We start from the raw sequence: 25,176 nt of genomic DNA, 5'->3' as shown, positions 1-25,176 counted from the left end.
TTAAAGTTAATGCAATTAAGTGATAAAAAGACAGAAACAAGAAAATAAATCATTAACCTTAGAGTCTCCACTAACTGATGGTTCCAGCTTATGGGGCTGGCTAATGAACTACTGTAGTTTTTTCTAGGGATCGTACCTTGGAAAATTCCTAGGGCTACATAATTCCCACTCCGTTTGAAGCAGATAATTAATGGAGCCACCCTGAGTTAATTCTGCTTTTTTCCATGCAGAATGAAATAACACCTTCCTTTTTATCGTCTGTTCATGCAACTTGCTGACTGTATAAAAGGCAAGACAGGAAACTTTTTTTTTTTTCCTACTGGTTAGTCATTTTTAATTTGTATTCTCTGGTGTAAATAACAAAGTACATTCTGCCTGCTAGTCAAACAGCATCTGGTTTGGATCCCTTTGAAATCAGCTGAAGTCTTTCTAGTAGACTTTATGGTTTCATAGTAGCTTTATCACTTGTACACATTTTTTTAAAAAAAAAAATTAACTTGTGAGCTGGGGAAAAAGAAAGAAAAATTTAGTGGAAAGGCTCTGTGGTCAGGAATCTATATTAACAAAGGTTTTTACTCGAAGATAGTGGCAACGCTTAGAAAGCATGCTTTCACTCTATCTCAAAGTGAGAGTCATTCTCTAAAATAGATCACAGTAGTTGTCACGCATATTAAAAAAAAAAAAAAAAAGGCACATTGGTACTCTTCTGAATATGTCCGTAATAAGACCTTAAGTTTATTCTGTTAACAGTTCCTTAAATTAAACAGTGACTATAGCAAAGTTTTCCTACCAATAGTTTCTCATTGTCATTATCAATGTAGTGGAGCACTGCTTCAAGCATGCAGGGAGTGTCTGTGCCTTTATCTTTCTCCAGTATTCCTGATTTCTACATAGAATTGTCTTGCTTAGGGTCTCTATCTTGTTGCAGTCCACAATGAAAAAAATCTGGAACCTAATCAGGCAGCTTAAATTCTCTTTTATAAATGACATCCAGAATATCCCCAGTGCTGGGTTTGCTGGCAGTCTGCCAGATACCATGTTCCATTGCACAGATGTATCACCTTTCCCTGCTGAGATTACTCACATAGAAGAGTTCACATATCCCTGAGTATGTCCAGGAGGAAAAACAGGTTTGTGCTTAAGGCATTAGCATAGAGATCTGGAAATCTGAGCTCAGAGATAAAGCCACATGTCCCCGGACAGGCAAAGAAATCTATATCGTAAATGGCAACAGTGTCAGAATTGCCTGTGTGTAAAATAGAAATAATATTTCCTCCTTGCTTTGTTCTCATGGATCACAGACTCCTTAAGGAGTAGATGGTGGTACGGTAATCACAGAAATAATATTTGGGTTTTCCCAGGACATTTGTTCTTCTACCATGAGGAATGCTGAAATAAGATTCACTAATCAACCGGGAAACTACTGTGAATTCCAAGTTTACCCAGTCCCTCAGGTTATTTCCACCTCTCTGCATATCTGAATTATGCGAATCCTGATTTCCTAAGGAAGTAAGATTTACGTAAGCACCTTTACCTATCTTCCCTTTTTGAACCAGACATGCTTGTGAATAGAGTTCTTAATCATGTTAAATTCCTAATAAGTAAAGAAAAAAGTTCTCCTGGAAAGCAAATATCCTATTAGTATATCTACTGGAGGGAGTGAAAAAATAAGTATCTCTTAAATTCTTACTAAAGTAAAAAAATCTACACAGGATAGCAGTTTATGAATGCTTAACTTCTTGGAAAAAAATAAGTGTTATTTGGAGTTTTTGCTGTTTCAAACATTAGAGAATCTCCTCCTCAACTAAAGCTTCTTTTCTGTTTGAATTATCCCTTTTCAAACAAGGAGCAATAGAAGAAGGGGTTTTTTCCAACTAACACTTACTGGATGTTTAATTAGGGTGAGCTCACACATATTCAGTTAAAAGTCAACCAACTAGAAGATATGAGTTGAGTGGAAACCAGATGTAGCTAGCTGCAGTGTTCATGGAACAACTTGTTCTCTGCAGATTCCTTGTTATTTCTTCCCCAGATGTGAGCTGTACCCTCCAATTATTGTGCTGTTTCAAACAACTTGTTCACAGGCTCCGCAGACTTCAGAGCAACTCTTGTACAAAGCCAGTCACCCTCAAGTTTGGAATAAATAGGGATTGAGCTATTTCTTAGATTACTATTTAGAAAAGAGGCTTAAAGTGTAGCATCCCCTTCTACTTAGTTGTTAGTCTGCTGTTAGTGCTGTTTGTTAGAAGAGTCTTCTCGTGCATCTCTTTCAGTACCTTCCTTTTTGCCCCAGGATATCCTGCAGTGGATTTTATCATGCTTTTGTTTGTTGCAGCAGAGACCCTTTTACCTGTGTAGGTACTTACAAACCTCAATTTAGTCACCTTTTCAGTTTTCTGAGGTCCATGCCTAAACCTGGAATTTCAAGCACTTTGAAATATCGACCTAGAAAATCCTGAGCTGAAGCTTTAGTTCGTCTTCACAGAGATTTCTGATATGGTCCATAAAGTAGACAATACAGTTGTTAAAAGACTATTAATAATGCTTCTATAGCTAATTATCAGGCTTGTTCCTCTTCATAAGCTCTTTACATGTGGATGTGGTATAGGCAGAGAGAACATGAATTTCACTGCACTACCAGTGACCTCTTAGCCTAGGTGATTCACTACCCCAGCAGTAGATTTTGTGCCTGAGTGCTGCTTTTGAGCTGCAAAGCCCCAGGTCATAGATGTTGTCATTTGGATGTGCATTACTGTTGAAAATGTGCAAAATGTTTGGCATTGTCTGAATGGGAAGTCCAGCTACAACAGAAACACTGGTTTCATAAGAGGGCATGTATATGCAGCAATGCACCAAGTATCTCTAGAAGGCCAGTTTGGGAATCTGCTGTCCTGATATGTGAGGGGAACTTACTTTTGTGTGTATTTTCCATTAACCCTGAAATAAGGGTTCCTTGCCATAGAAAACTTAAGGCACAGGTTGGGTTTGTTGGTCATGAAAGTTAAAACAATTAACTCATTCATGAGGCAGGAATTTTAATTGAGATCACCAAGGTTGAAAAACAAGCTAGTTATTCACAAGTAGACTTATACCTCTTCCCAGCCCTTTCCTCTAAATATTTGGTCATAGAAGGGCTTGTTTTAGACCAACTACAGCAGAAGAAAACCTTACACCTAGATTTGATATTCTGTGAGTCAGTGGAAGTTGGTAACACACAGCTATATTTATCTTGTCCTGTCATTTCAAATGTACCTTACCCCACTCTATGGAATCATTTCTTATAGATGCTAGCAGCAGTCCTTGACATCTCTGATTTTTTTTTTTTTTTTTAAACCAGACTTGTTTATTTTAGACAGGTTGCTTCATACCCTGTTCAGAAATGAAATGTTTTCTTTGTGTATGGACTTTGACAGAAATGAAGAAAAATCTCATCCAATTTCCTCAGTTATCCTTACCTCATATGAAGGCAAACATTCACAGCTGTCTCTAGTGTCCTGCAATGCAATAATTTTTCTCAGAGGTACCCGAAAACCTGCTGACATGGCCACTTGCCTTCTGTGGTACTGTAATGTCTGGACACTGGGATTACAAGTATCATCTCTGTAAATTTCCATTAAGCCCAGTACCCCTTTGAACAAACTTGCTATTTAGGCTAACAGAAAATGTACAAAGATTTTTATTGGCACTGAAATGAATAATTTTCAAAAGACCCCAGGGAGATATACACATAGATCTCACTGAAAATCAACAAGATTTGTACTCAGTACAAAATTCTCTCCTTGAGCATTTATTACAGACACATATTAGCATTTACTCTAAAAGAAATCTCCAATATTGGATGAGTTATTTTCTTTCTCCTTCTTTGTCATTGGGCTCGTCTTTCCTTGATATGGAGTATACTGGACAGTGCTATGCTATTGAGGCATGTGTTCACTGTAAAGTTGACTTGAAGTGGTTTAAAAGTCAATTGCTGCTCTAATAGCCATTTGTAAGAAGGCAGCATGAAATTATTATGCTACAGTCTGCACAAGATGAAGATAAAACAAATGTAAACTTAGATCAGATAATTAACACATCTTTGTAAAGTACTTGTAACAAGTCCCAAGAAATTATTCCATGGTTCTTTAAAGCAAGGAGGTTAAGCTTTGTAAACTTAATGAGGTTCCTCTTTCACTCTTTGAAGGGATCTAAACTGGGAACAGTTTTTTTGTTTAGGGTCAAGAAAATATAAATTACAATGGATTTGAGACATTTCAACCTCAAACCAATTCATTCTAACTTCACAAACTGAAAAAAAAAATAAAATAGATCTTTCCTGTGATATATAAACAGAAAGGTTTAGACACTTCTGTCAGAGATGCTAAACAGTACAACAATGAATTGTAACAGTGCTGGTGAGAAATAATATCTTGATGAACAGAAAAGATGATAATGTATTTTGTGGAGGATATCCAAATTTTTTATTTTTGGAAAGAGACTTCCCAAGTTTTACCATTGAATGAGATAATTGAGCTGAATATCAATCACTGCATGAATAGAAGAAAGTGCCTTGTATATACAAGAGAAAAAATTCTGTTCTGAGTAACCTGCAGCAAAGAAAATTAGGATCCCAATGCAGTTCCAGAAGCCATGCCTAACACTATAGTAGCACCTGCAGTATGTCACTGCAAACTCAGGCTGTGTATATACATGCACACAGCAAAACCAGGTGTGTATAAAGGAAAAAAGCATTTTACAAACCAAATACTGTGGGTTGAAGTCAATAGTGGCTACACCCTAAGAAGGTCAGAATTGGACTTCAAGCATTCATTCAATTTTGTTAAATTGGAAGTATGTAACGGTTATCATGACAGTAAAAATTTTATTCTTTCCTGTGTATCTAGGGTTTTATCCCATTACATGCTGACCTTGCTTATATAATTGGCAAAAGGTTATTCCATTAAAAGTAAAAGCTTTTTTATTTCATTTTGTCTATATAGTTCAATTTTTAATGTCCGTCCTCTTAGTGACCAAGCATTTACCAGGTTCACTAACTTTCTGTAGATGACTGTATATCATGGCCCCATTGCTTTGAAGTCAATCTACTGATTTTTCTATTTATTTACTTAAAGAAATGAACAGACTTTTCTTGTCCAGACAGGCCATATTCTAAGATAGTATAGATATCAGAATACGCTGCCACAGCTTTCGGGTGTTGGGACAAAAGTTGCATATTGGATATGTGTATACAGTTCTCAAACTGAAGCATATCAGAACTTTTTAGATTAAGGCTCTTCTCTGACTTTTCTTTTGTAATTAAATAGAAACTGATGAGTGCATGACAGCCTACGTGACAAAACTGAATTTTAATCCATTTTTCTGTGGACAACTGTGTACGCTATAGAAGTCTTTGTCAGATCATTAACTTGCACCACTAGTTGATAGTTTGGCTAGTTTGACAGTTGAAGAAAGGCAGAACTGGAATGATTATATCTGTCCTAGAGGTTTCAGATCAGTGAAAACAAAGGGATACTAACATATCTAGTCAAAATTACCCATTCATGTGTTAAACTAGGGGTGTTTAGGTTTGACAGAATAGCTACCAGTTAAATTTATCTTTGCAATGGAAAGACAATGGATCAGATTCTCTAGGCCCTTTACACTAAACAACTAGGTTGAATCTTATCTGAGATATCCATTGCTATAAACAAATCCTCAGCTGTATACTGTTAGGAGGTAGGCAGTAGTTTGAAGTTTTTCAATCTGTGGTGTTAAAGCAGCTTGTAAACTACCCTGAACTATGCCATAGGTGGGGAATGCAGTCAGCCTCAGTGCTGGGGTATTTCATGTATCTTCTCTACAGACTCTCCTCCCAGTTGCAGAGATGAAGAGAAGTAGCTGTGACTATATTATGGGTTTTGGTTTGTGTAATTCTGGAAAAAAAAATAGTAACAAACAGAAAAGAATTCTTTGAAAATAAATCAAGAGGAATAGGTGTGTTTTATCTTTGCATTCTTTTAACTCTTAAAAGAATTTAAAACCTCTATTTTAAAAACAAACTAAGAATCCTGAGACAAACTCAAGCCTTTTGAGTGACAAATGGAGTTTGTAGCCACATCGTATCTATTAGTATCATTGAAAGTTGTACAAATTTTCCAGTGTACTTCAGAAAAATCTCAGTTCTACAATGGTGCGCTCTCAGTCACTTCAGTAGACCAGTGTTGCTTCAAAGGATTCTAGTATCCATCCATGTTTTCAGATTTGTTTAGTTAGAGAATAATCTCAGTGTATATGTCTACAAAACAAACATACTAACACAATAGCATCATTAAAGCTTTTTATAGCTTATAGGAATTTTATACTTGGATTTATTCTAGGAATGGACTATCATAATAAGACAGAACTTAAGGTTTCACCCATTGTAAAATTTGAAACAGTCTTTGGTGTGAACTGAAAATAAAGAGCAAGCACCAGAGATTAAATGTTGAAAAACAACAAACTTCTACACTTCCAAATAATTATTTACAACACATACCACATGTTTTGCACAGGAGCAAATTTTTTCTTAGAAGAAATAATTAAAACTTCCACATGAAAATTTTTTCCTGTATTTTCTTATTACTGAAAACTTTCCTTCTGACTCCATTTTCTCATCTGTTCCTGGTAAAACATTTCATTCATGTATAAACTTTCCTATGCCCTGCTTTTATGGCTTTGCTACTAATACACAAGAGTACAGTCATACTTGTATGTGTAAAGTGGAGATAGGATCTAGTGGCATATTTATTAACTGGGTTTCAGAGGCCTGGTAGAAAGAACACATTTTGGTAGAAAGAAGCATTTATATTCATAAATTAGTTTGCTGGTCAGTAGTTATATTTGTGTGGAAGGTGCAGCCTGCTATCTGATCGGGTCTTAATTAAATCTCGGGAGCACTAGATGTCTCATGAATTCATTTCATGAACTGAAATAAATTTAATATAAATGCAGTACAATACATACATAAAAGGCAAAACAATTGTACTAGAACTGATCGAATAGATCTTAAATTAGATGCATGTGGGTTTTGTTTGTGATCCATCAACTCACAAGGATAATGGGTAAAGCTTTAGCTTATTTATAACTGGTTCAAGGAGGAAAGTAAGAAATAAAGCTAGATGTGTTTCAGGAAAAAGGAGTTTTCTTATACATACAAATGCCAAAAGGCAGTTTGCAGAAAACAAAATACTTCTCATGTTCACAAAGGTTGCCCAGTTGACTGTAAGTCTGCTGAAACCTTTCCAAAGGTAGGATCAGAGAACACAGGGGCATCCCATCCAGGTTACCACAGAACCAGCAATCTTGTAAGGACTTGATACTTACCTTTGGAAAACCATCTGTCCTAAGATTTTGCCCCAAAAGTGAAGTCTTTAGAGTCTAGGCAGATTGCTCTGAAGCTGAACATAGGCCTGAAACATTTGTCTCTGAGGTTGCAATGGCAGAAACTCCAAGGTCTGTCCTAAGTGGGAAGCCCCCATGGCAGCCCCAGCAGGTTCAGCCCTGTGGCACAGCGTCTAGTGGCCGGCACACCTTGCTGGAGCCCTGGCTCCACCACTGCAGCTTCCCACTGCAAAGCATGGGGGAAGACTTGAAAACATGGAAATAGTTGTCTGTGTCACAGCACCTGTGACTTCACAGCTGACCTCCCAGCAGGTCTGTCTAGAATCCATCAGTTTTGAGAATCACAAAGCTTAGAGAAAATGAGTCAGTGCAACTGCAGGGTCCTGAGAGCTTATTTTCTATGGAAACAATGTGTTTTTGAAAACGTCTTCCTGTCAACTCAAATTTGTCCAAACCCAGACTCTAGAACAGGCATATTTCCTGAGATTCGGAAACTACTTTTTGATAAGTTCCCCTTATAGCTATAACTTCATGATTTTTTTTTTTTTGTCTCTACTTTTTGCTGTCTTCCTTCACTTTTCCAGTTCAGCATGTTATTTTTTTTCCAGAACTGAAATCTCTTTAGAACAGAACCCCTTTGACCAAGTATATTGAGAAATAGTTCCAGGAGATGCAAAACCAGTAGGAGGGGAAAATACCCTTCAGAACTTTTTAACATGCAGAGAATAAATCCCACATCTCTTTATGGGGAACATTTTTTTTTTTTCTTCTGGGGTAGGAGGTCAGAAGATGAGGGAAAAAGCCATTCACCTACCCTATTATAGAATTGCCTTCCTCACGGGCCCTCTCTGTTTTAACTACCTGAAGGTTTCGCACACATTTCTGTGCTAGAAGATCTGTAACTTTAACATACACAGTTGGGGTATGTCCAAATCCTGTGATACATAGAAGTCATCATTACTTGAGCAGGAGGGGCTTGGTCCAATGCCTGTTGATGGAATCCTTCCCCCTGATTCTAAAGAGCTTTAGATCAGTCCTTAGGTAAGCACAATCACCAGCTTTAATATTTTTAAGAATCTCAGTTACAAAGAAAAAAGGGCAGTATGACTTGATACATAGAATGCTTTCCAATTTACTGAGTTACTGGCCAGCTGCTGAAATCTCTCTTAATCTAACAAAAAGTGTGCCTGAGCAAAGGAGTCTGTAAGCATTGAGAAAGGAGCAAAGTCAAGACTTAAAGACAGATGAGCTGCTTTGGAGTTACTAATGCATTTTCCCTGTTAAAATGATGTAGCTGCCAGCATTTCATATTTTTCTTGCATAAGCGCTACCAAATGGGGAGATGCAGAGATGCCCTATGTATCTTCAGATAAACTGTGCACATTTGGAAGTAATTGAAATGGAGAGAAGGTGGGGTTTCTATTGGCATTTACTGATATGGTCTGTTTTATATTAGGATGGAATTTCTGAGATTGGGATTGTATTACAGTGGTTGCTGTAGGAAATATATGATCATCAGTATTATTCTACATGTACAAAAAAGGCAGGCATACTGACAATTTCCTGGGATTTGTGTCTTGAAGGAAGTCAATGGACTCTAGGAGTGTTATACTTGTAATTTCATATCTTGCATTTGTCATCTTTACTCTTGTCATTGTAATAATTATATCTAGTCCTCAGGAATCTGTGTGGGCTGTAATCTGTCCCCAGTACACCATTTTGTATTTTCCATCTTCAGTTCCATCTAGGAGAAGATGATATTGGGAACAGCCAGAATAGATTTACCAAGGGCAAACTGTGCCTGACCAATCTGGTAGCCTACCTACTAGGATGAACTAACTCATTCTGTGGACTGGGAGAGAAGTGGATGTCTCTTATCCCAACACTAACAAGGATATAAGGGAAAAATTTCTGAAAAGAGGTCAAATTAACATTACTGGATGTTTGAAGTCATTGAAGAAATTTGATCAGTTTGTTCAGAAAATAATATGGAAAACATTTGCAATGTAAATCTGTACTCCCTATTAATGTCTGCAATATCTATTAATAGTCTAGTTTTTCTCAGCCTTTACCTGGATGTCAGGTGGCAGAAGAGGCTGACTGGGGGAAGGCAATAGCATGCAGCTTCCAGTTCTGTCTGTGCCATGAAGATTCCCCATAATTGTAGGTGTGGTAGATGCAGCCTTCTGATATATCAGGCAACAATTATCATCCTGTTTCCCAAAGACCAGCGGATTTGAGGGGTTTGGCTACAACATTGGCTACATTCAAGCCCCACTTCAAGTTACCTATCCCAACAGCTTGTGCTGCATGCCAAGTGCATTCACAAAGTGCTATAATATATTTGATAATATTGTCTCTTGAAGGAATCTGTGTCACTGAGCCAGCGTATAGTGACTGCATGCATCAAAATGCTTAGCATTTTTTTTGCATCCTGTGATAAAGGTGATGGAAGAAAAAAGAAGGAAATAAAACCAAAAAAAGCTAGACATACAAGTATAAAGAAACAAGAGAGCCTACACTCAGGATACTTGCTACTGATACTATACATAAAAACTGAAAATATGTTAGTACAGCTAGAGCCTGAGAGTATACAGCATTTGAATTTTGATAATCTTTTCAAACATGCAGCTCTCAAAGTAGCAAGCATATTTGAGGCTCATTGGATTTACTGTCAGAGTCATTGTTTCATGGACACACTGCACCCCTTCCCTACCACTGTACAAAATCAGCTTATTCTAAGAACACTTGAAATGGGGCTCAAAGTGTATCTAAGGCCAGTTGTCCCATGCTCCGTGTATCCAAAGGCAACTGAAACTGTGACAAAAAGGTGTAGGGCGTGTGAAGTGGAGGTGGTGATGCTGAGCTTCTACTAACATCTGGTCATTAATTTCAGCTTTGGGGACTTCCAGAATGTTGGCAAACACAGCTCCAGCTGGCCTGGGGACTGTTGCTTCTCCATGAGCAGGTAAATAGGCCAGATGGTCTCTAATTTTACTACTGTTTCTAGTATGGATGATGAGTCTTGGTCCCTACAGAGCAATGCGCCTTCCAAACACTGAATGTTTTTATTCACCTTTTGACCACGTAGAAACAATGTAATGATTAGAGGAGTAGTAAAATGATTAGAGCAGTGGCTAAAAGGAAAGTCTGAGTGTGAGAAGCAAAGAAAAGGCAGCAATGATCACCTTGCTTTCCTTTCTCCATTTCAGAATGGCTAAGTCTAGAAATCCATTTTGAACAGCTGCACTTCCATTTGTGTTTGCTGTAAAACAAAACTGTTTCATTTGCAGGAAGAAACCGGGGAAAACTGTTTTGTCTTTAACATTTCTGTTCCTTTCATCGAACAACAACAGAAAAACAAACAAAACCAACTACACAACAAAATGAGAAAACCTTCAAAATCCCGTCTAGCACTATCTAGAGCTCTAGTGCTAAGTGGTGCATTAGAAAGCTGGGAGAATCCAAATTTAAATGCTTTATCTTCAGTACTTATTGAAGGGAATTTTTGCTGTTGCTGCATGCAGCATGAAAACTTGTAACAGGGTGGGAGGATGAGATTTGGAGAATCTGGAGCTGTACCTAAGGCAATATTCAGGCAGTGATTATGCAATTGTTGCATAATATGAAGAGTGCTTGCATGAATAGTCCTGTTAACATTAGAGTTTCACAATCAGGCAAGTGAACACTGCACTATTCAAAATCATTTGCATTTATGGTGGAAAAATCAGCAAAATCACCATTAAAATATAGCGGTCTCATAAATATAGTCTTTCTCAGTGGGGGATAAGAGTCTAAGAATGTCAGAGGAAAGAATAGAGGAAAATGTTTTCTCAACTTATGTATAGTAGGAGGGATTGGTTTTAATGGTTTCCCTTGAGAAAGGGAAAAGATGGGGAAAAGGTACAGATGACTATTATGCGTTGTTGTTAATTTATTTGTTGTGTCTGAGAAGAGCTGTGAACACTGGGATTTACAAAATTGACAGGGAAAAGATTTGTACTAGTCACCTGAATAATTTGCAATTTGTTATTTGTATCTAGAAAGTGCCAGAGCCAGCACAGAAGATTAATTCCCAAACATCTGACAATTCTTGACAAATCTGGAATAGTAACTGGAGCAGCAGGTGCAGCCTCCTCTCCCTCACAAGTTATAAAGCCCCTGTGACTGAGAGAAGGCACCTACTCCCAGGGCTCTCACAGCCCATGCAGGGTGAGGAGCCCAGGCTGATGAGGGGACTGCTCCTCCGCCTGCTGAAAGTGAGGGCCAAGAGCTTCCTCTGTGAAATGATGGGCAGCAGCAGCACTCACAAGCAAACTGTAGTGTCCATGACACGGCTGGAAAAGCCGCAGCATCTCTCTGAGCTGTTTCTGTGCTCTCAGTGGGAGAGCACACATGCTGAGCCCATGTTCATTCCAAGGGTGGCCCCAGGCCCATATTGGGATGTGCGCAGGGTGGGAGTTGTGTTCCCTCTGCAAGGTTCACGTGCCACCTCCTGCAACTTTGTCAGCTACAAAGCAGCCGCACATTTCTAAGGAAACTCTGCACAAACACATAGGCTGCAGCAGCAAGGCTGGTACCAGCAATACTGTGGAAAACAAGTCATTAAATATCTGATATATGAAGCTTAAGCTACATGCCAAAGCAGAAATCAACCTCTGTTAGGCTGTCTTTTTTTTTTTTTTTTCCCCAGAAGGTTTAACGCTATGGAAAATGAGTGGGTCTATAAAGATGTATCTCTAGGCATCAGGGACAAGGCAGAGTGACAGCTGAAATTTAACCTGAGTTAATGTTGCCAGAAAGAATTTGAATGTTTAGGTGCTGATAGCTAAAGAATTTGTACAGTCATCTGTGAAAAAAGACTGAGAAAATCTATAGTGGATTGAGGAAAGTCATCTGCTTTTATTTCATGCTACAGTATTTGAAAAAGTAAATCCAGTGCCCTAAACACCAATAGCCGCAGAATACTGGAGCCTTTCAAAGCTAGTTTGCTTCTAGCTGAATTTATTCATTAGCTTTGTAAATCTTTTTACATGCCAGAACTTAGGACCATTTCCAGACCAAATAGAACTGGTATAAGACAAAGAAAAATAATATTTTTACAGTTGTTCTTATGTGACAATCCACAATGATTTCCAGTCTAGAGGATAATGGTGAGGCAATCTTCCCTATTCTGTTTTCTTTTATCCTATATATAATAATAGTCATCTAGTAGTCTTCCATACTTCTTGGTTTCTTGGATATATGTAATAGATTTGGATGTGGCAATAGTCTTGAAGTTTTATTTCTATGGGAGGATACATCGAGAATGTACTGAAGGCACAGTTCATTTCTTCTTTGTTAGCTAGCACACTGTCTTTGTGGTTTCTAGAGTGCAAATAGAGTTCTCAGTGTGTTCCAGAAAAGCTAGAAGAGCTACTAAAGACTTTAAAAACTGTATTTTAGGGTATGGCAGTTTGCATTTTCATTTTTGGGGAGATAATGAATAATTGGTAAGAACAGGCAAATCTTCACTAACATCAGTGCAGCTGCATTCGTTTAAATCAGTTGAGGATCTGATTCACTGTATGACAAAATGTCTTGACTAATATAATTAGCTAAAGCTGCAATCAGAGCCCAGCAGGGATATGGGTTGTTGCAGCAACGTAAAATAGGAAAAAAAAAGCAAAGCTGAAAGTTTCAAATATATATGAATATGTGCAGCTACATCTACTGTTCCATTTTTTTGTATTTATTGATGTGATAAGTGGGGTACCATGCCAGGATGAGAGGAGGCAGCTAGCTGAGTAGGAGAGTTTGCCTCATAATTACAAAAATTACTTTTTCCTTTGCCTTCATTCAAGTAACAGACATGCAAATGTAAACCTGTGGCTGCTGGATGAGCAGCAGAGATTGCTGCTATCAGAGTTTACATTATCCATTTTCTTATTCACCATTTGTTTGGCTCACCTTAGGCAAATCACTATCTTTCTCTGTGCTTCAGCGTTCTCATTCCCAGACCTGTCTGGCTAGATCTTCGAGGCAGAGCTTGCTCTCGCTCTCTCCTGTCATCATGCCTTCTGCAATGAAACTAACCCTCACACAACTGATGCTTTCTGCCTCTCTCCAGAAGCACCAATTACAATGAATGCGGTAATCACCAAGAATAAATACTCAACAGTATAACCCAAATCCCCCAACTATTAAGTACAAGCTTGACAAGAACAAAAATTTCCAAGCCAGCCTTTGACTCAGTTTATTAAAGTGGATTTCTTCCTCCTATGGTCAATTTTCTTCCAGACTATCACATTATCCAGGAGCCTCTTGGCTGCTGGTGTAAGCAGGAAGGCAAGAGTCAAGAGCATGAAATGCTTTATCACTGCCATTGTAAACAGTTTGTGTTTGCTGTGGAAATGTGTTCCTATGAGGGGTCAGACTGTAATACCTTGTACCTTGTCAGCGGAAACATGCTTCAGTGCATCCTGCTCCCACTAACAGGGTTCTTTACAACCAGTTCTGGGTAAGAGAGGGTACAGTTCTTTTAGCTCTCAGTAGTATGGTGGATACAAAGAGAAAGCTTCTCCTGGTAACATTTGTGCATAAAATACAAACCACCATTCAAAACAATGCATTGTGTCCTGGTGTCAGCAAACCCTCACCAAAACCTTTCAAACAAAGATCATGTTGTAATGATGCCATAAGGGACAGATGAGTGGATGAATAATGAATGAATGTTTATTATCAGCGTTATTCATTCCTGCTCTAGCAACAGAAAGAAACTATGCAATAAGAGAGACTCCAGAACAGAGGAGCATGAAAGCAGAACCCCCAGTGCTGGGGGCAGGAGACAGCTCCTTCTGCCGGATTGCAGGTCCTCCTCTCTTCTTCCAGGGTCCAAGTTTGGTTCTCCCAGGGTTCAGATTTCCTGGTAATGGATAGAAATCCATGGCTAATGACAATAACGGTGCATAGGAAAAGCTACCCTCCTTAGTTGAACTTTAGTAATAGGAGACTGAAAACAAAAATACTAAAGCTACAAATTTCAAGAGCAAAGGAGTATACCTTGAAATACTGTTTTGTGTTTGGAGCAAATTTCTGTCCTAGGAATTCTGGTTGTGGTGACTGAGAGAAATGTCTTAATTTCCCTGTAAGTCTTCTTATAGACTACAGTATTGGTCTCAAATTTTCTATTCCTAGCATTTAGAGAGTTTACTTACCCTCAGGTTCTCTTTGTTCAAAATACCTTAATTCTTCAATAGCTGAGCTTTTTATGAAGTACAATTTGCAAATTTCATCTCAGTTTCATATTTATTATTTTCGAGCACGGTTAATGATTTTTCAGATGTCACAGAGTTTAGGTAAGACTATTGATGGGTAATAGATCTACAAAGAGCAAAAGATAGTAAAAAGGTAGTAAGTGGTGGGGTTGCTCAAAGCTTGCTTTAATATGTTTGCCAGGCTGTTAAAAAAATAAGAGAATCTGAAGCATTGTCTGGGAGTTACAAGATTATTGATAGTACAGTTTTCAAGCTATAACACTTTAGAACTGTGTGGCTGTTTTCTGTCCATCACACACTTGCAACCTGAGCAGAACTGAACCTTCCACTTCTTGCTGGCTCAAAACAATGTGAATTTGGTCAAGGATTTGCAAAATTAAACAGTAGCTGTTGTAGTTAGTGCTGTCTGCTAGCATCAGCTGGCAGGAAGTTTTTCAGATAGGTTTTTGGTTTCATGGTTTTAGTAGCAACCTAGTGCCAGTAAAATCACCAGAATAAAATGCACTCAACTGGTGTGACAGTACGTAAGAATCTAATAAAAGTTAATTCTTTATGGCTAAGTTGTGTAAAATGTGTATTGCTTCTAATTTACGAATATAAATCAAATACTTTTAAGTCTTCGCAGTGTCCCACTCCATAAAAGACGTTCTTCTTTCCTTCAAACTGCAGATAGGGGCACTTAAACACCCTCATAACAATATATCTGTTCTTTAAGATCCTGAAATATAAACTCGGAGAACAAACTTTTGCACATATGTTAGATTTTCTGGTTTATTTTAAAGCATTTTGTTAAACAAATACTTCAGTTCCTGTCTTTGTGCTCCTCAGAGCACTCTCTTGAGTGTGCATGTGTAGTCTAGAATCCAGAAAAACGGGACTGCTTGCATTAGAGACAAATCAGAGACATGTATTTTTCTACCAAATATCTGGAAACACCAGCTGGTGCACTTGAAATTTTTTTATTTATTCATTTCCAAAGGAAAAAAGGGTTATGAATGATTCAGATGTGTATATGAATGGAACATCAACTATTTGTTGGTCTGTCTAGGATTTTATCTTCACACCAATTAACTTGGATTTGAGAAAAGGTTAAATTTTATTTTATATTTGGATGTTGAAATTTTCTTGAGGTGTTAGCTGACAAAGACCAACAAAGACAAATGGCAATAAAAACAAAAGCTGGCAAACTAAGGGAAAGTTTCCCAAATGCAATCTAAGTTGTATTGCTGAAGTAAGTGAACTTCAGGCTTCAAAGAAAAGTAAATAGAGCCTCCAGTTGTATCCACGTGGAATGAAATCCACTGTTGAGAAATTTTGGCATTCGAGACATCATTTCTGGTTTTAAGTCTGAAAACTCCTGCAAAGAGCAGATGTCTTTAGTTGATGATACCTGTCTTCTGGGGGGGAAGTTAAGAACCTTTCGAAAGAGAAGTAACTGTCTTGAGACACTCATATGCTCTTCAGTGCAAATATCTGTCTTGGAAGTCCCAGTGGATTTTGGCTTCTATATCAACACATTGAGAATAGGATTGAGAAGTGCTGCACTGTGACTCACCAAATAGCTGAGTTTTGACCACAGAAAATTAAAGAGCTAAAGTCTCTCTGAGGGTTGATCACTCCTTCCCTGGTTTACCTTTGCACAGTATCTAGCATAGGAACAGGGATCACAGAATTGTTGAGGTTGACAGGGACCTTTTCAGGTCATTGGTCCAAAGCCCCTGTTCAAGCAGGGTCACCTAGATAGAGCAGGTTGCACATGACTGTGTCCAGTCAGGTTTTGCGTATCTCCAAGGATGGAGACTCTACGACCTCTCTAGACAACTGGTTTATTTTGTTTGGTTTTTTTAATTCAGATGGAAATTCATATGTTTCAGTTTGTGTCCATTGCCTCCTGTTGTGTGTCTGAGCACCACTGACTATTATCAATAAATAGATTTTGCTAACATTACGCAAAAATAATAGTTTGTCCTACTGCAAATTTATGTCCCATTGCAACTCCAATAGTGTTGAATTGGCTCAAGCAAGACAGGCAACAATTTCAGATTTCCTGGGGAGCCCTGCTGACATTTGGTGAACCATACATTGCAAAAAGTGTGTAAATCTAGAGCAGAAAATCTGCCATTTCAAGGCTAACTGTTTTTGTCCAGAACAGATCTGTTTTTCAGATGAAATGAGGTCATGCAAAGCTGTGATCATGCCCAAAGCCAAGGAGCAGCTGACTAGAGCTGAGAACAGCTTTTGTGTTAGACCTCCAACCCAAATAAGCCTAGGGTCAAGGGCCGATGTGTTTGTGTAGCTTCAGCTATCCTGTTAAAAACATTGCAGACATGAGCCTGCACTTATACACTTTAGCTTGTCTTTTCTGCCCTTTCCTTTTGTGCAGGTTAGGAACTATTTTCTTCACTGGGTGTAAATCTCTCTGAGCCTATGAGGTCTCTGCATGTGCTTTAATCAGATCCCATACTCCACTATAAATATTCAGCTCTTCGTTCTCTGGTTTTACCTCCATGATGGAATACTAAAGGCCAGAGGCAGAAAATTCATGGCATTGAGCTGATGGCTACCCCTGAAATCAAATCAAGTTAAAGAATAGGCAAGTCTTGCCTTGGAAAACAGATTTGTATGGGAAGACATCACCTACCAACAACATTGTGCACTGCTTGCTTTGACATGCTGAGCAAGCCTGCATGATGGCAGACTGGAACATGACAAAAGAACAAGAGCTTCCAAGCTCTGGAGGCCAATTTTATTATTTTATGGTGGAGATATTCCAAGAGCCTCATGAAACAGCATGTATCCCTGTCTTTTTGAACACAGGATCTCCAAGAGGAAGATATGTGAAAGAACTATTGCATTCAAACTGCTTTTCTAAAGAATCACTATTTTGGGGCATCTTCCTCTTTATTTAAAAACCAAGTTGTCTGGTCAGAATCCTGTGCAAAACATGCATGTGAGATGAGCTCTGTCTATAATATGCTGACAGCTACCTAAAGTTTAGCAGTGCTGATCCAAGCCCTTTGAGGACAGTGCAGCACCCCCAGGTGAGGCACTGCTTGGAGACACTTTGTCTGCTAAGAGCAGCCTGATGCTTGGTCACAGCAGAGCAGAAAGTCCTCAGCAGGTCACTGTATAGTAAAGACAGGCCTCCTGAGGCAGGAGGTCTATCTGCTCACAAAGCCTTTAGGATGCATATACAGAAAAGCTCAGTTGGCAGATAGAAGCAGGGTATATTTGTATTAGAAAATTAAGATTCAACATGATCAAACTACCAAACAAAAATTGAACTGTGGGTGAGTAGTAAGTATATAACATTGTGAAACAGATCAAGAAGAAACGAGCTAAGCACCTATATAGGCTCTGAGATTATTTTCCACGGGAATAACAATTTTTAAAGGCATCTATTTTCCTTACAATCATAAATTAATCACATAATATGCTTCTGACAAGTATTACGGATATGGAAAATAGCTCTAGTTTTTCAGATTGTCAAACAAACTGATAAGCCATGCCAGTAAGTTCGCCAAACCTGTCCTAACATATGCTACTTACTGTTACATGTAACTATATTGCTAAATAAAATCAGTTATGTACGTATAATCACATATTATTTATTAAGCACTGCAACTGCTTGCATATTTTGGTAGGGACACTGAGAATCTCTTTACTGTAGCATGTCTTTGAAACAATAGCTGGGGAACTGCTACAGTAGCTATTTGTTAGGACAACATTAAATGTGAAAATTTGGGGACCAGAATGAAAGATAATATTTATGTTTGTTTAGGTTTGTTACCATGGTACTTAGAACAGTTTGTATGGGAATGAAAACAAATTGGTATGTTACCATTACCCACTAGTAGCAGTACTACAGGGGGGTTTGTTTTTAAAAGCCACTAACCTCAGCTTAATTGATTTGCCCAGAACCCTTTTTTCTTGTTTAACTTCTTTCTTTACACTGAAAAGGAGAAAGGAAAAAATCCCTGGTGGAAACCATTATTTGAAGTTATATCTGGATGAAAGCACAGAAGGTGACTATAAGATAAAAGGCAAAAATGCTCACAGTGATTGATCCAGGTAAAAGAAAATAGAAACTTAGACCAAATAGCATTCACAATCTAGTTTATTTGGGCTGAGGGATGTGACTGAAGTAGTCCTTAAGGACAGGGTCTTTCTGCTGTTTCGCTGCCTCGGGGGAGTGCCACATGCACACAAACATGTTCTATAGAGTATATTTCATACAAGACCAAGACCATTCAAAGTTGGTTTTCCATATGCAGAATGTCTATCTTGCACAATGCAGAATTGCAGTGTAATTATGATGATGCAGATTTCATAGAGAAATGACTACAAATACTACAGATGCAGTACAAAATGTAAACACACCAAGCACAATGAAATCTGAGAGAGACCTGTGGGTATTGATTGACAGCCGGCTGAACATGAGCCAGCAGTGTGCCCAGGTGGCCAAGAAGGCCAATGGTATCCTGGCTTGTATCAGAAATAGCATGGCCAGCAGGGACAGGGAAGGGATCTTACCCCCGTACTCGGCACTGGTGAGGCTGCACCTCGATTACCATGTTCAGTTTTGGGCCCCTCACTACAGAAAGGACATTGAATTACTCGAGCGTGTCCAGAGAAGGGCAACGAAGCTGGTGAAGGGTCTGGAGCACATGTCGTACGAGGAACGGCTGAGGGAACTGGGGTTGTTTAGTCTGGAGAAGAGGAGGCTGAGAGGAGACCTCATTGCCCTCTACAACTACTTGAAAGGAGGTTGCAGAGAGCTGGGGATGAGTCTCTTTAACCAAGTAATAAACTAAAGGACAAGAGGTAATGGCCTGAAGTTGCGCCAGGGAAGGTTTAGACTGGATATTAGGAAGCATTTCTTTCCAGAAGGGGTTGTTAGGCGTTGGAATGGGCTGCCCAGGGAGGTGGTGGAGTCCCCATCCCTGGAGGTGTTTAAGAGTTGGGTTGACATAGCGCTGAGGGATATGGTGTAGTTGGGAACAGTCAGTGTTAGGTTAATGGTTGGACTAGATGATCTTCAAGGTCTTTTCCAACCTAGACGATTCTGTGATTCTGTGAAATGCAGAATCATACAAAAGTTAAAAATAAAAGGCCTGATAATGTGCATTGTACTGTCTTGATATTTCTTGGTTGTTCTGAGATACAAAATGAAATATTATTTTCGCTTATTTTTCTTCCCTGTGGTTCCAAATAAACCCATTCCTTGACCAATTTCTAAGTAGGTTTACTTAGATATGACCAGGGTGAGAAATATTTTTAAATTTGCAGCTCCTGAAAGCATATGACTACATGAAAATCTTAACAGTTTGTCTTTAACACCACACATCCATCCACCCCCAAGTAATTCTGGGAGTGAATGTCTTCTAACAGGATCAAAGGAGGGAAAAAAGAAAGAATTTCGTATTTACATTATAGATTATTTTTAAGGCACTCGTGTGAATGTATATGATTGTTCTTTTTAAACCTCTGGTTAAATACCACTTATGTGGCACATTTTGCCATTAAAACAATTAACCAATGCAAAAATCTTCTTCACAAGACTGAGCAAGTAACAACTGCCAAAGAAAAGGTCTATGGCTGTCCTCCCACAGTATCATCCTAACACCTCTCTGGGTCTGCATTAACTTGCTGTTTTCTTCCTCAATCAATGATCTAAAACATACCATGAAAAATGCTTAGGAGAAATCAGACATTGGAGAATCCCTGACAATGCAGCTCTTATAACAACCCCACTTATCTCTTAAAAGGTTCATCCTAGACAGCACGCAATTTAAATGAAACTGCAGCACACTGTTTTATACATACCATGTGTAGTACAGGTACTGTGTGATGTTCATGTGCGCATTTTAAACAGTTGTTTTTCTCTATAAGCAGCATGAAATGTGTGTGCCCATTTGCATTATGTTTCTGTCTCCAAATACATGCATCTGGTTGGTCTTCCTGTTTTACTAGACATTCTTTCATATCAATTTTTCAGGAAGAATTGTTAACACTGATTAACTTTTAGAGGCAGCCTTTGCTGATTTGCGACGTTGCTTCTGAAATTACATGTAAGGTGCATTAGATAAATTTTAAAAAAAGGTGGAACTGCATGGCAGAACTTGTCCTTTCCAAATGAGCTCTTTTTTGAGCTTTTGAAGTCATTTAAATCCATACAGACTAGAACTAAAGCAAATATTCACAGAATGTGCATAATGAAGGTAGTGGGAAAGGAAGAGTTGAATTTTACAAAACTGGGTTTCTTTTAAGAGTTTTACTTCAGTCCAGATCCACAAATGCTTAGAGCTGTAAAGGGTCATAAGCAGATTAAACTGTGCTCAACCTGTTCAGATGTCTTCAGTGATTGGTATATTTTTTCCTGGATATTTTGTAACACTTTGGTATAAACTTCAAACATTTTCTTGTTAGTGCTCCATGTAGGTGTGCAGAAGTGCCAGCTTTAGAGACCTTTATCAACAGACAGTGGTACTTGGGCTAGAGAAGGGCCTTCCAGAAGGGCTCCTCCAGCTCCCAGCTCTGCCAGCACCAGCAAGCCTTGCTTTACAATAGGACCTCACTTTTTAGACAGAGCTGGCTGCTAATTACTCACATACTGTGTCTAATCCTGTGGACAGGAGACAAATTTTGTGCTGAGAATCAGGCCCATGTTCTCAGCTGCCTCAAGTAGAGAGAGAAAAACTCAAAAACATGATGTAATTTAAGCCTAAAGTCGCTAAAATCATAGCAAAGAAAAAAGTCAAATTAATTATTTGGGAATGAATGTAATGTTTTTATTTTTCTTTTTTAAGCCTCTTGATATTTGCTGTCTGACTTGGGATTTTTGGCTGCATTGGATCAACCATACACTGAAATTTTATTAATAAACCGTCGTGGTTTTCCCCAGTCACGCTCAGCAATAAAACAGTTAATTTTCTTCTGCTTAAAATGTACTTATCGAAGAGAGTTAATTGCTGCTTCACAGTTTTTATCTTTTCAAAGTAGAATTATGATTCTGCCTGACATCAAAAAAAAATTGAGCAAACATCTGAGCTTGTGCTGCAATGCAAATAGTCCCGGAGAGAGCACTATTTCTGATCCTCGAACTTGATTCCAGTGGTCTCCAGCAGTGTTTGGGAGGGTTACCTGGCGACCAGCTGCATAAACATTCTACCTGGCCCCTCCAACCAGCAAAACCCTGCCTTTGCAAATCTAAAAGCCTTCTGCATAAACAAACATCACAAATAAATACCAGAGTGGGGACTGTCCCAATTAAACAGCTGTAAAAATACAAAATAAAACTTAAAAAGATTTGCCTTATGACCAAGCTGTGAAACTACAAAGAAAGCATCTGCAAGCAGCAGTTAGAGCAAATAATACTTTCCATTCAGCTGTACAGGCAAAGTCACTTGTAGGAAAGCCTTTAGGTTGCTGGTTGTTACATTAAATAGCTACTTGCAAAAAAGTAACGGGCTCACTTTCAAACAACAGGCCATCTTAGTCTGAAACATCATTGAAAATATACTTTTTTTGGCTAAGAAACCTGATTAGTTTAGAACTATAACAAAATGACAGATTTCATATTTAAGCAAGGTCTGCTTCGTTAAAACATATAAAAGCTGCATAAATTCAGAGTAGTTCATCCTGCAAAGAAGAATACTGCATTTAAAACTAGTCATAAAGTTATCTTGCCCCTGATAGGAAATATGGACTTTGGAGAAGAAACAGTATTTGCTACACAGGGTATGATAATATTAAGCAATAAAGAAGTATAAATTTGCAGGATTTTGATTGTATCTTCTAAGTATAATCCTAGGAATTACTGTGGTTGCTTTTCTTAAAAATTATTGATGTTCACCTACAGTTCGTATGGAAGAACATGAGAAGTTTAGGGTTGGTGTAAGGATGTCAATTTGTTGTGAGAATGCTAGATTGTATTAGGATGTAATTTTTCTGACAGTAAAACACATTTTCATTTTTTTTTTAATATTCCTTTGATACTAATGATACTAATTTACCTTGTTGTAAATAGATAGCATCAAAGACATTCCTGTTTTAATTCTGAGCATTGCATCCTACTAGAGGTAGGGCTGTCTTTTTAATTAGTTGAGTCTGTGCAAATAACACACTAGAGGTGAATTTTGGGTAGCTCTATGACTTGCTGCCGTTTGACTAGCTTTGGCTCTGGCAATAAGCTTTCAGAGATCTTGGCAATGAAGTTGAAGGTCTATTGACCTCAGTTATACAGTCTGCCTCTCTACCTGATACTTCCCTTTCCTTTCATCAGAAGGCATTTAGTGCCCATATTTTAACTCTTCAGTAGGAAGTCCCTGGCCTCAGCTGAAAATGCTGGCTGGGATAGGCTAACACTGAGCTGCTGGGCTTTGGGGTGGCACATGAACAGGCACGTGTTCTGCTTCCTTTTCTCCTGTTGCAGCCGTACCTGGAGAATGATACGAAAATTCCCTGCACCGCTGCAGCGAGGTGCAGGGGTTCCCCTGCCTGCGCCACTGCTGGCACCTGGAGCCAGCCCAGCTGATTGGCATTTCAGGAGAAGCTTATGCACAGGGTGAAGCATCAATTAAAATGTTGTCTGCTCAACTCCATGGTCCTTCAGGACATTTCAGAACTGTAAAGCAGCAAAAAGCTGTGTGTCTCCTCAGTTAGCCACTCTATTGAAAGTGGATGTAGGCTGCAGGAGACAGATCCCAAAGGTCAGCACCAAAATTGCCCTAAGCCAGGCTTAGATTCTCGTCTAAACTGTCAGCCCTTTACTCCGCCTTTTTTCTAAAGCAAAACACTTGGTGGTATGAAACTAAGCTGTTGCCTACAGTTTTAAGTGATTTTATCCTAGTGTTTGCATGTCAAACATGTGGTATAGTCCATATTCATTATTTCTCATTAGTATCTCTGGTTTTATATGCAATTACCTTTTTTCCAGTGAATGTCCTATTTTTTAATTGTTCAGTCTGGACAGTATCATTCAGCTAAAAAGGAGTGGATGATTTCTTGAAATCTAAACTTGAAAATCATTATCCCTGGCACCTAGTATCCTGCTTCCATGCTGCTTCTGTACTGTCTGCCCCAGGCTTTGCATGAACTCTATTGCCCATATAGGAGGTGATCTGAGGATAGCTTTTTTCCACTTACACTGCAAAAGTACAAATTGATTTCAACCTGCTGAATATTTTGGCATACCTTGTATTTTCTCATTTAGAAACCAATAAGCCCCTACAGGTTTCCTTCGCTCAATGCAGATCCGTACTTTAGATGATGCTGTGAGCTGATTCTTAAACTGCCATCATGTTCAAAATTATTTAGGTTTTCTTACAGTGAAATGTCTAAGAGATTAAGGGGTTTGGAAGAGGTCAGCCTCTGACTCTCCACAGAGCTCTGTCTGAGGGCACTGAGAGAGGGATCTGTGTGTGGAAAGAAGCACACCTCTCCCTCCTGCTGCCTCCAGCTATTGCATCCAAAGGGGGATCTGTCTGCCTGGACTAACCTTCTGGTCAGTCATGGGTTTGAGGAACAACCCAGGTTTTCAGAGCTGGAGTAAGAGCAAATGAAATGACATAGGTGCACGCAACTTCTGTGCTGCTGCTATCACATTATCTCTAGTGTGTCCCTAGTGTGTGTGTATGTACACACATGTCTCTGATGCCTTAGAAATTTGAAAAAAATTGGTCACTTTTACACTGAGGGAACTTTGGTGGCTCTTTTTGCATCGCCTCAGGCCAGTTGGCCTGCACACTGTCTGCACCAGGGCTGTGTGATCAGGCTTAGGCCTGCAGTTGCTTGCTCAATTATAGACCAGGACACTGTCAAAGGTAAACCCAGAATGTGTCCTGTCCAGGAAAAAAAAAAAAGTTCACATAAAGCTATCCAAACCTCATTAAACTTTTTAAAGAGATCAGAATGCAAATGCAAGTGGTATAAATAACTTAGAAAATTGAATTGGACTGTTCAGGAGGTTTAGACTCGGATACTTTAAAAACAACTGAAAATTCCAAGACATTTCAGTAGATTATACTCTAGGTAACAAACACACTTTGAAGTACTTTTGTCTGCCTAAATTGCAGTTAGGAACATTCAGTATAAAAGCAAATTACAGTTTAAGAAGGTGTGAGTAGAGCAAAAGACTGGAAAATACCCATTAGGAAATCAACTTTTCTCCTCCCTTGCAATCTCCATTTAAGACCTTCAATGCCCTTTTCAAACACAGATGAAATAATTTATATGAAATGAGGAAGCACTGTGACCACTGGAAGAAATTCAGACACATAACGGATGTATTTTTCCCATTTCTCCACATGCTGCAAGTCTCTGTGTTCAGACCATCTTACCTATTCTATGCTATAGGATGGCACTTGGCAAAACTATCTGAAAAACTAGAGTGTCTCTTTGATTCTAGCTCTCATTAGCAAAAAAGACATTCTTTATTTAATTGCAGTATTAGGATTTTTTTTTAATTTAATCATTAACGTTCCCAATTTGGGTAGAAAATTTATGATGATGCCAGTAATTTCAGATACATAACAATAATCACAATTCTTGGGGTGTTTTT

General features: G+C 38.7%; 1 long non-coding RNA gene across 13 annotated transcripts in view; it reads left to right on the top strand.

Annotated features, from left to right (window-relative positions):
- Positions 1-25,176, top strand: part of LOC141925843 (uncharacterized) — a 173,546-nt gene that overhangs the window by 34,628 nt on the left and 113,742 nt on the right. The window contains exon 2 of one of the 13 annotated variants that reach the window (XR_012623948.1): positions 10,256-10,327. The exons of the other annotated variants lie outside the window; for them this stretch is intronic. This is a non-coding gene — a long non-coding RNA (uncharacterized LOC141925843). The remainder of the gene's footprint in view (positions 1-10,255; positions 10,328-25,176) is intronic. 13 annotated transcript variants of the gene reach the window in all.

This window comes from Strix aluco, chromosome 7 (genome assembly GCF_031877795.1).
Source record: "Strix aluco isolate bStrAlu1 chromosome 7, bStrAlu1.hap1, whole genome shotgun sequence".
NCBI lineage: Eukaryota > Metazoa > Chordata > Aves > Strigiformes > Strigidae > Strix > Strix aluco.
Note: the sequence above shows the minus strand (reverse complement) of the source record. Positions and strands in the feature narration are given on the sequence as shown.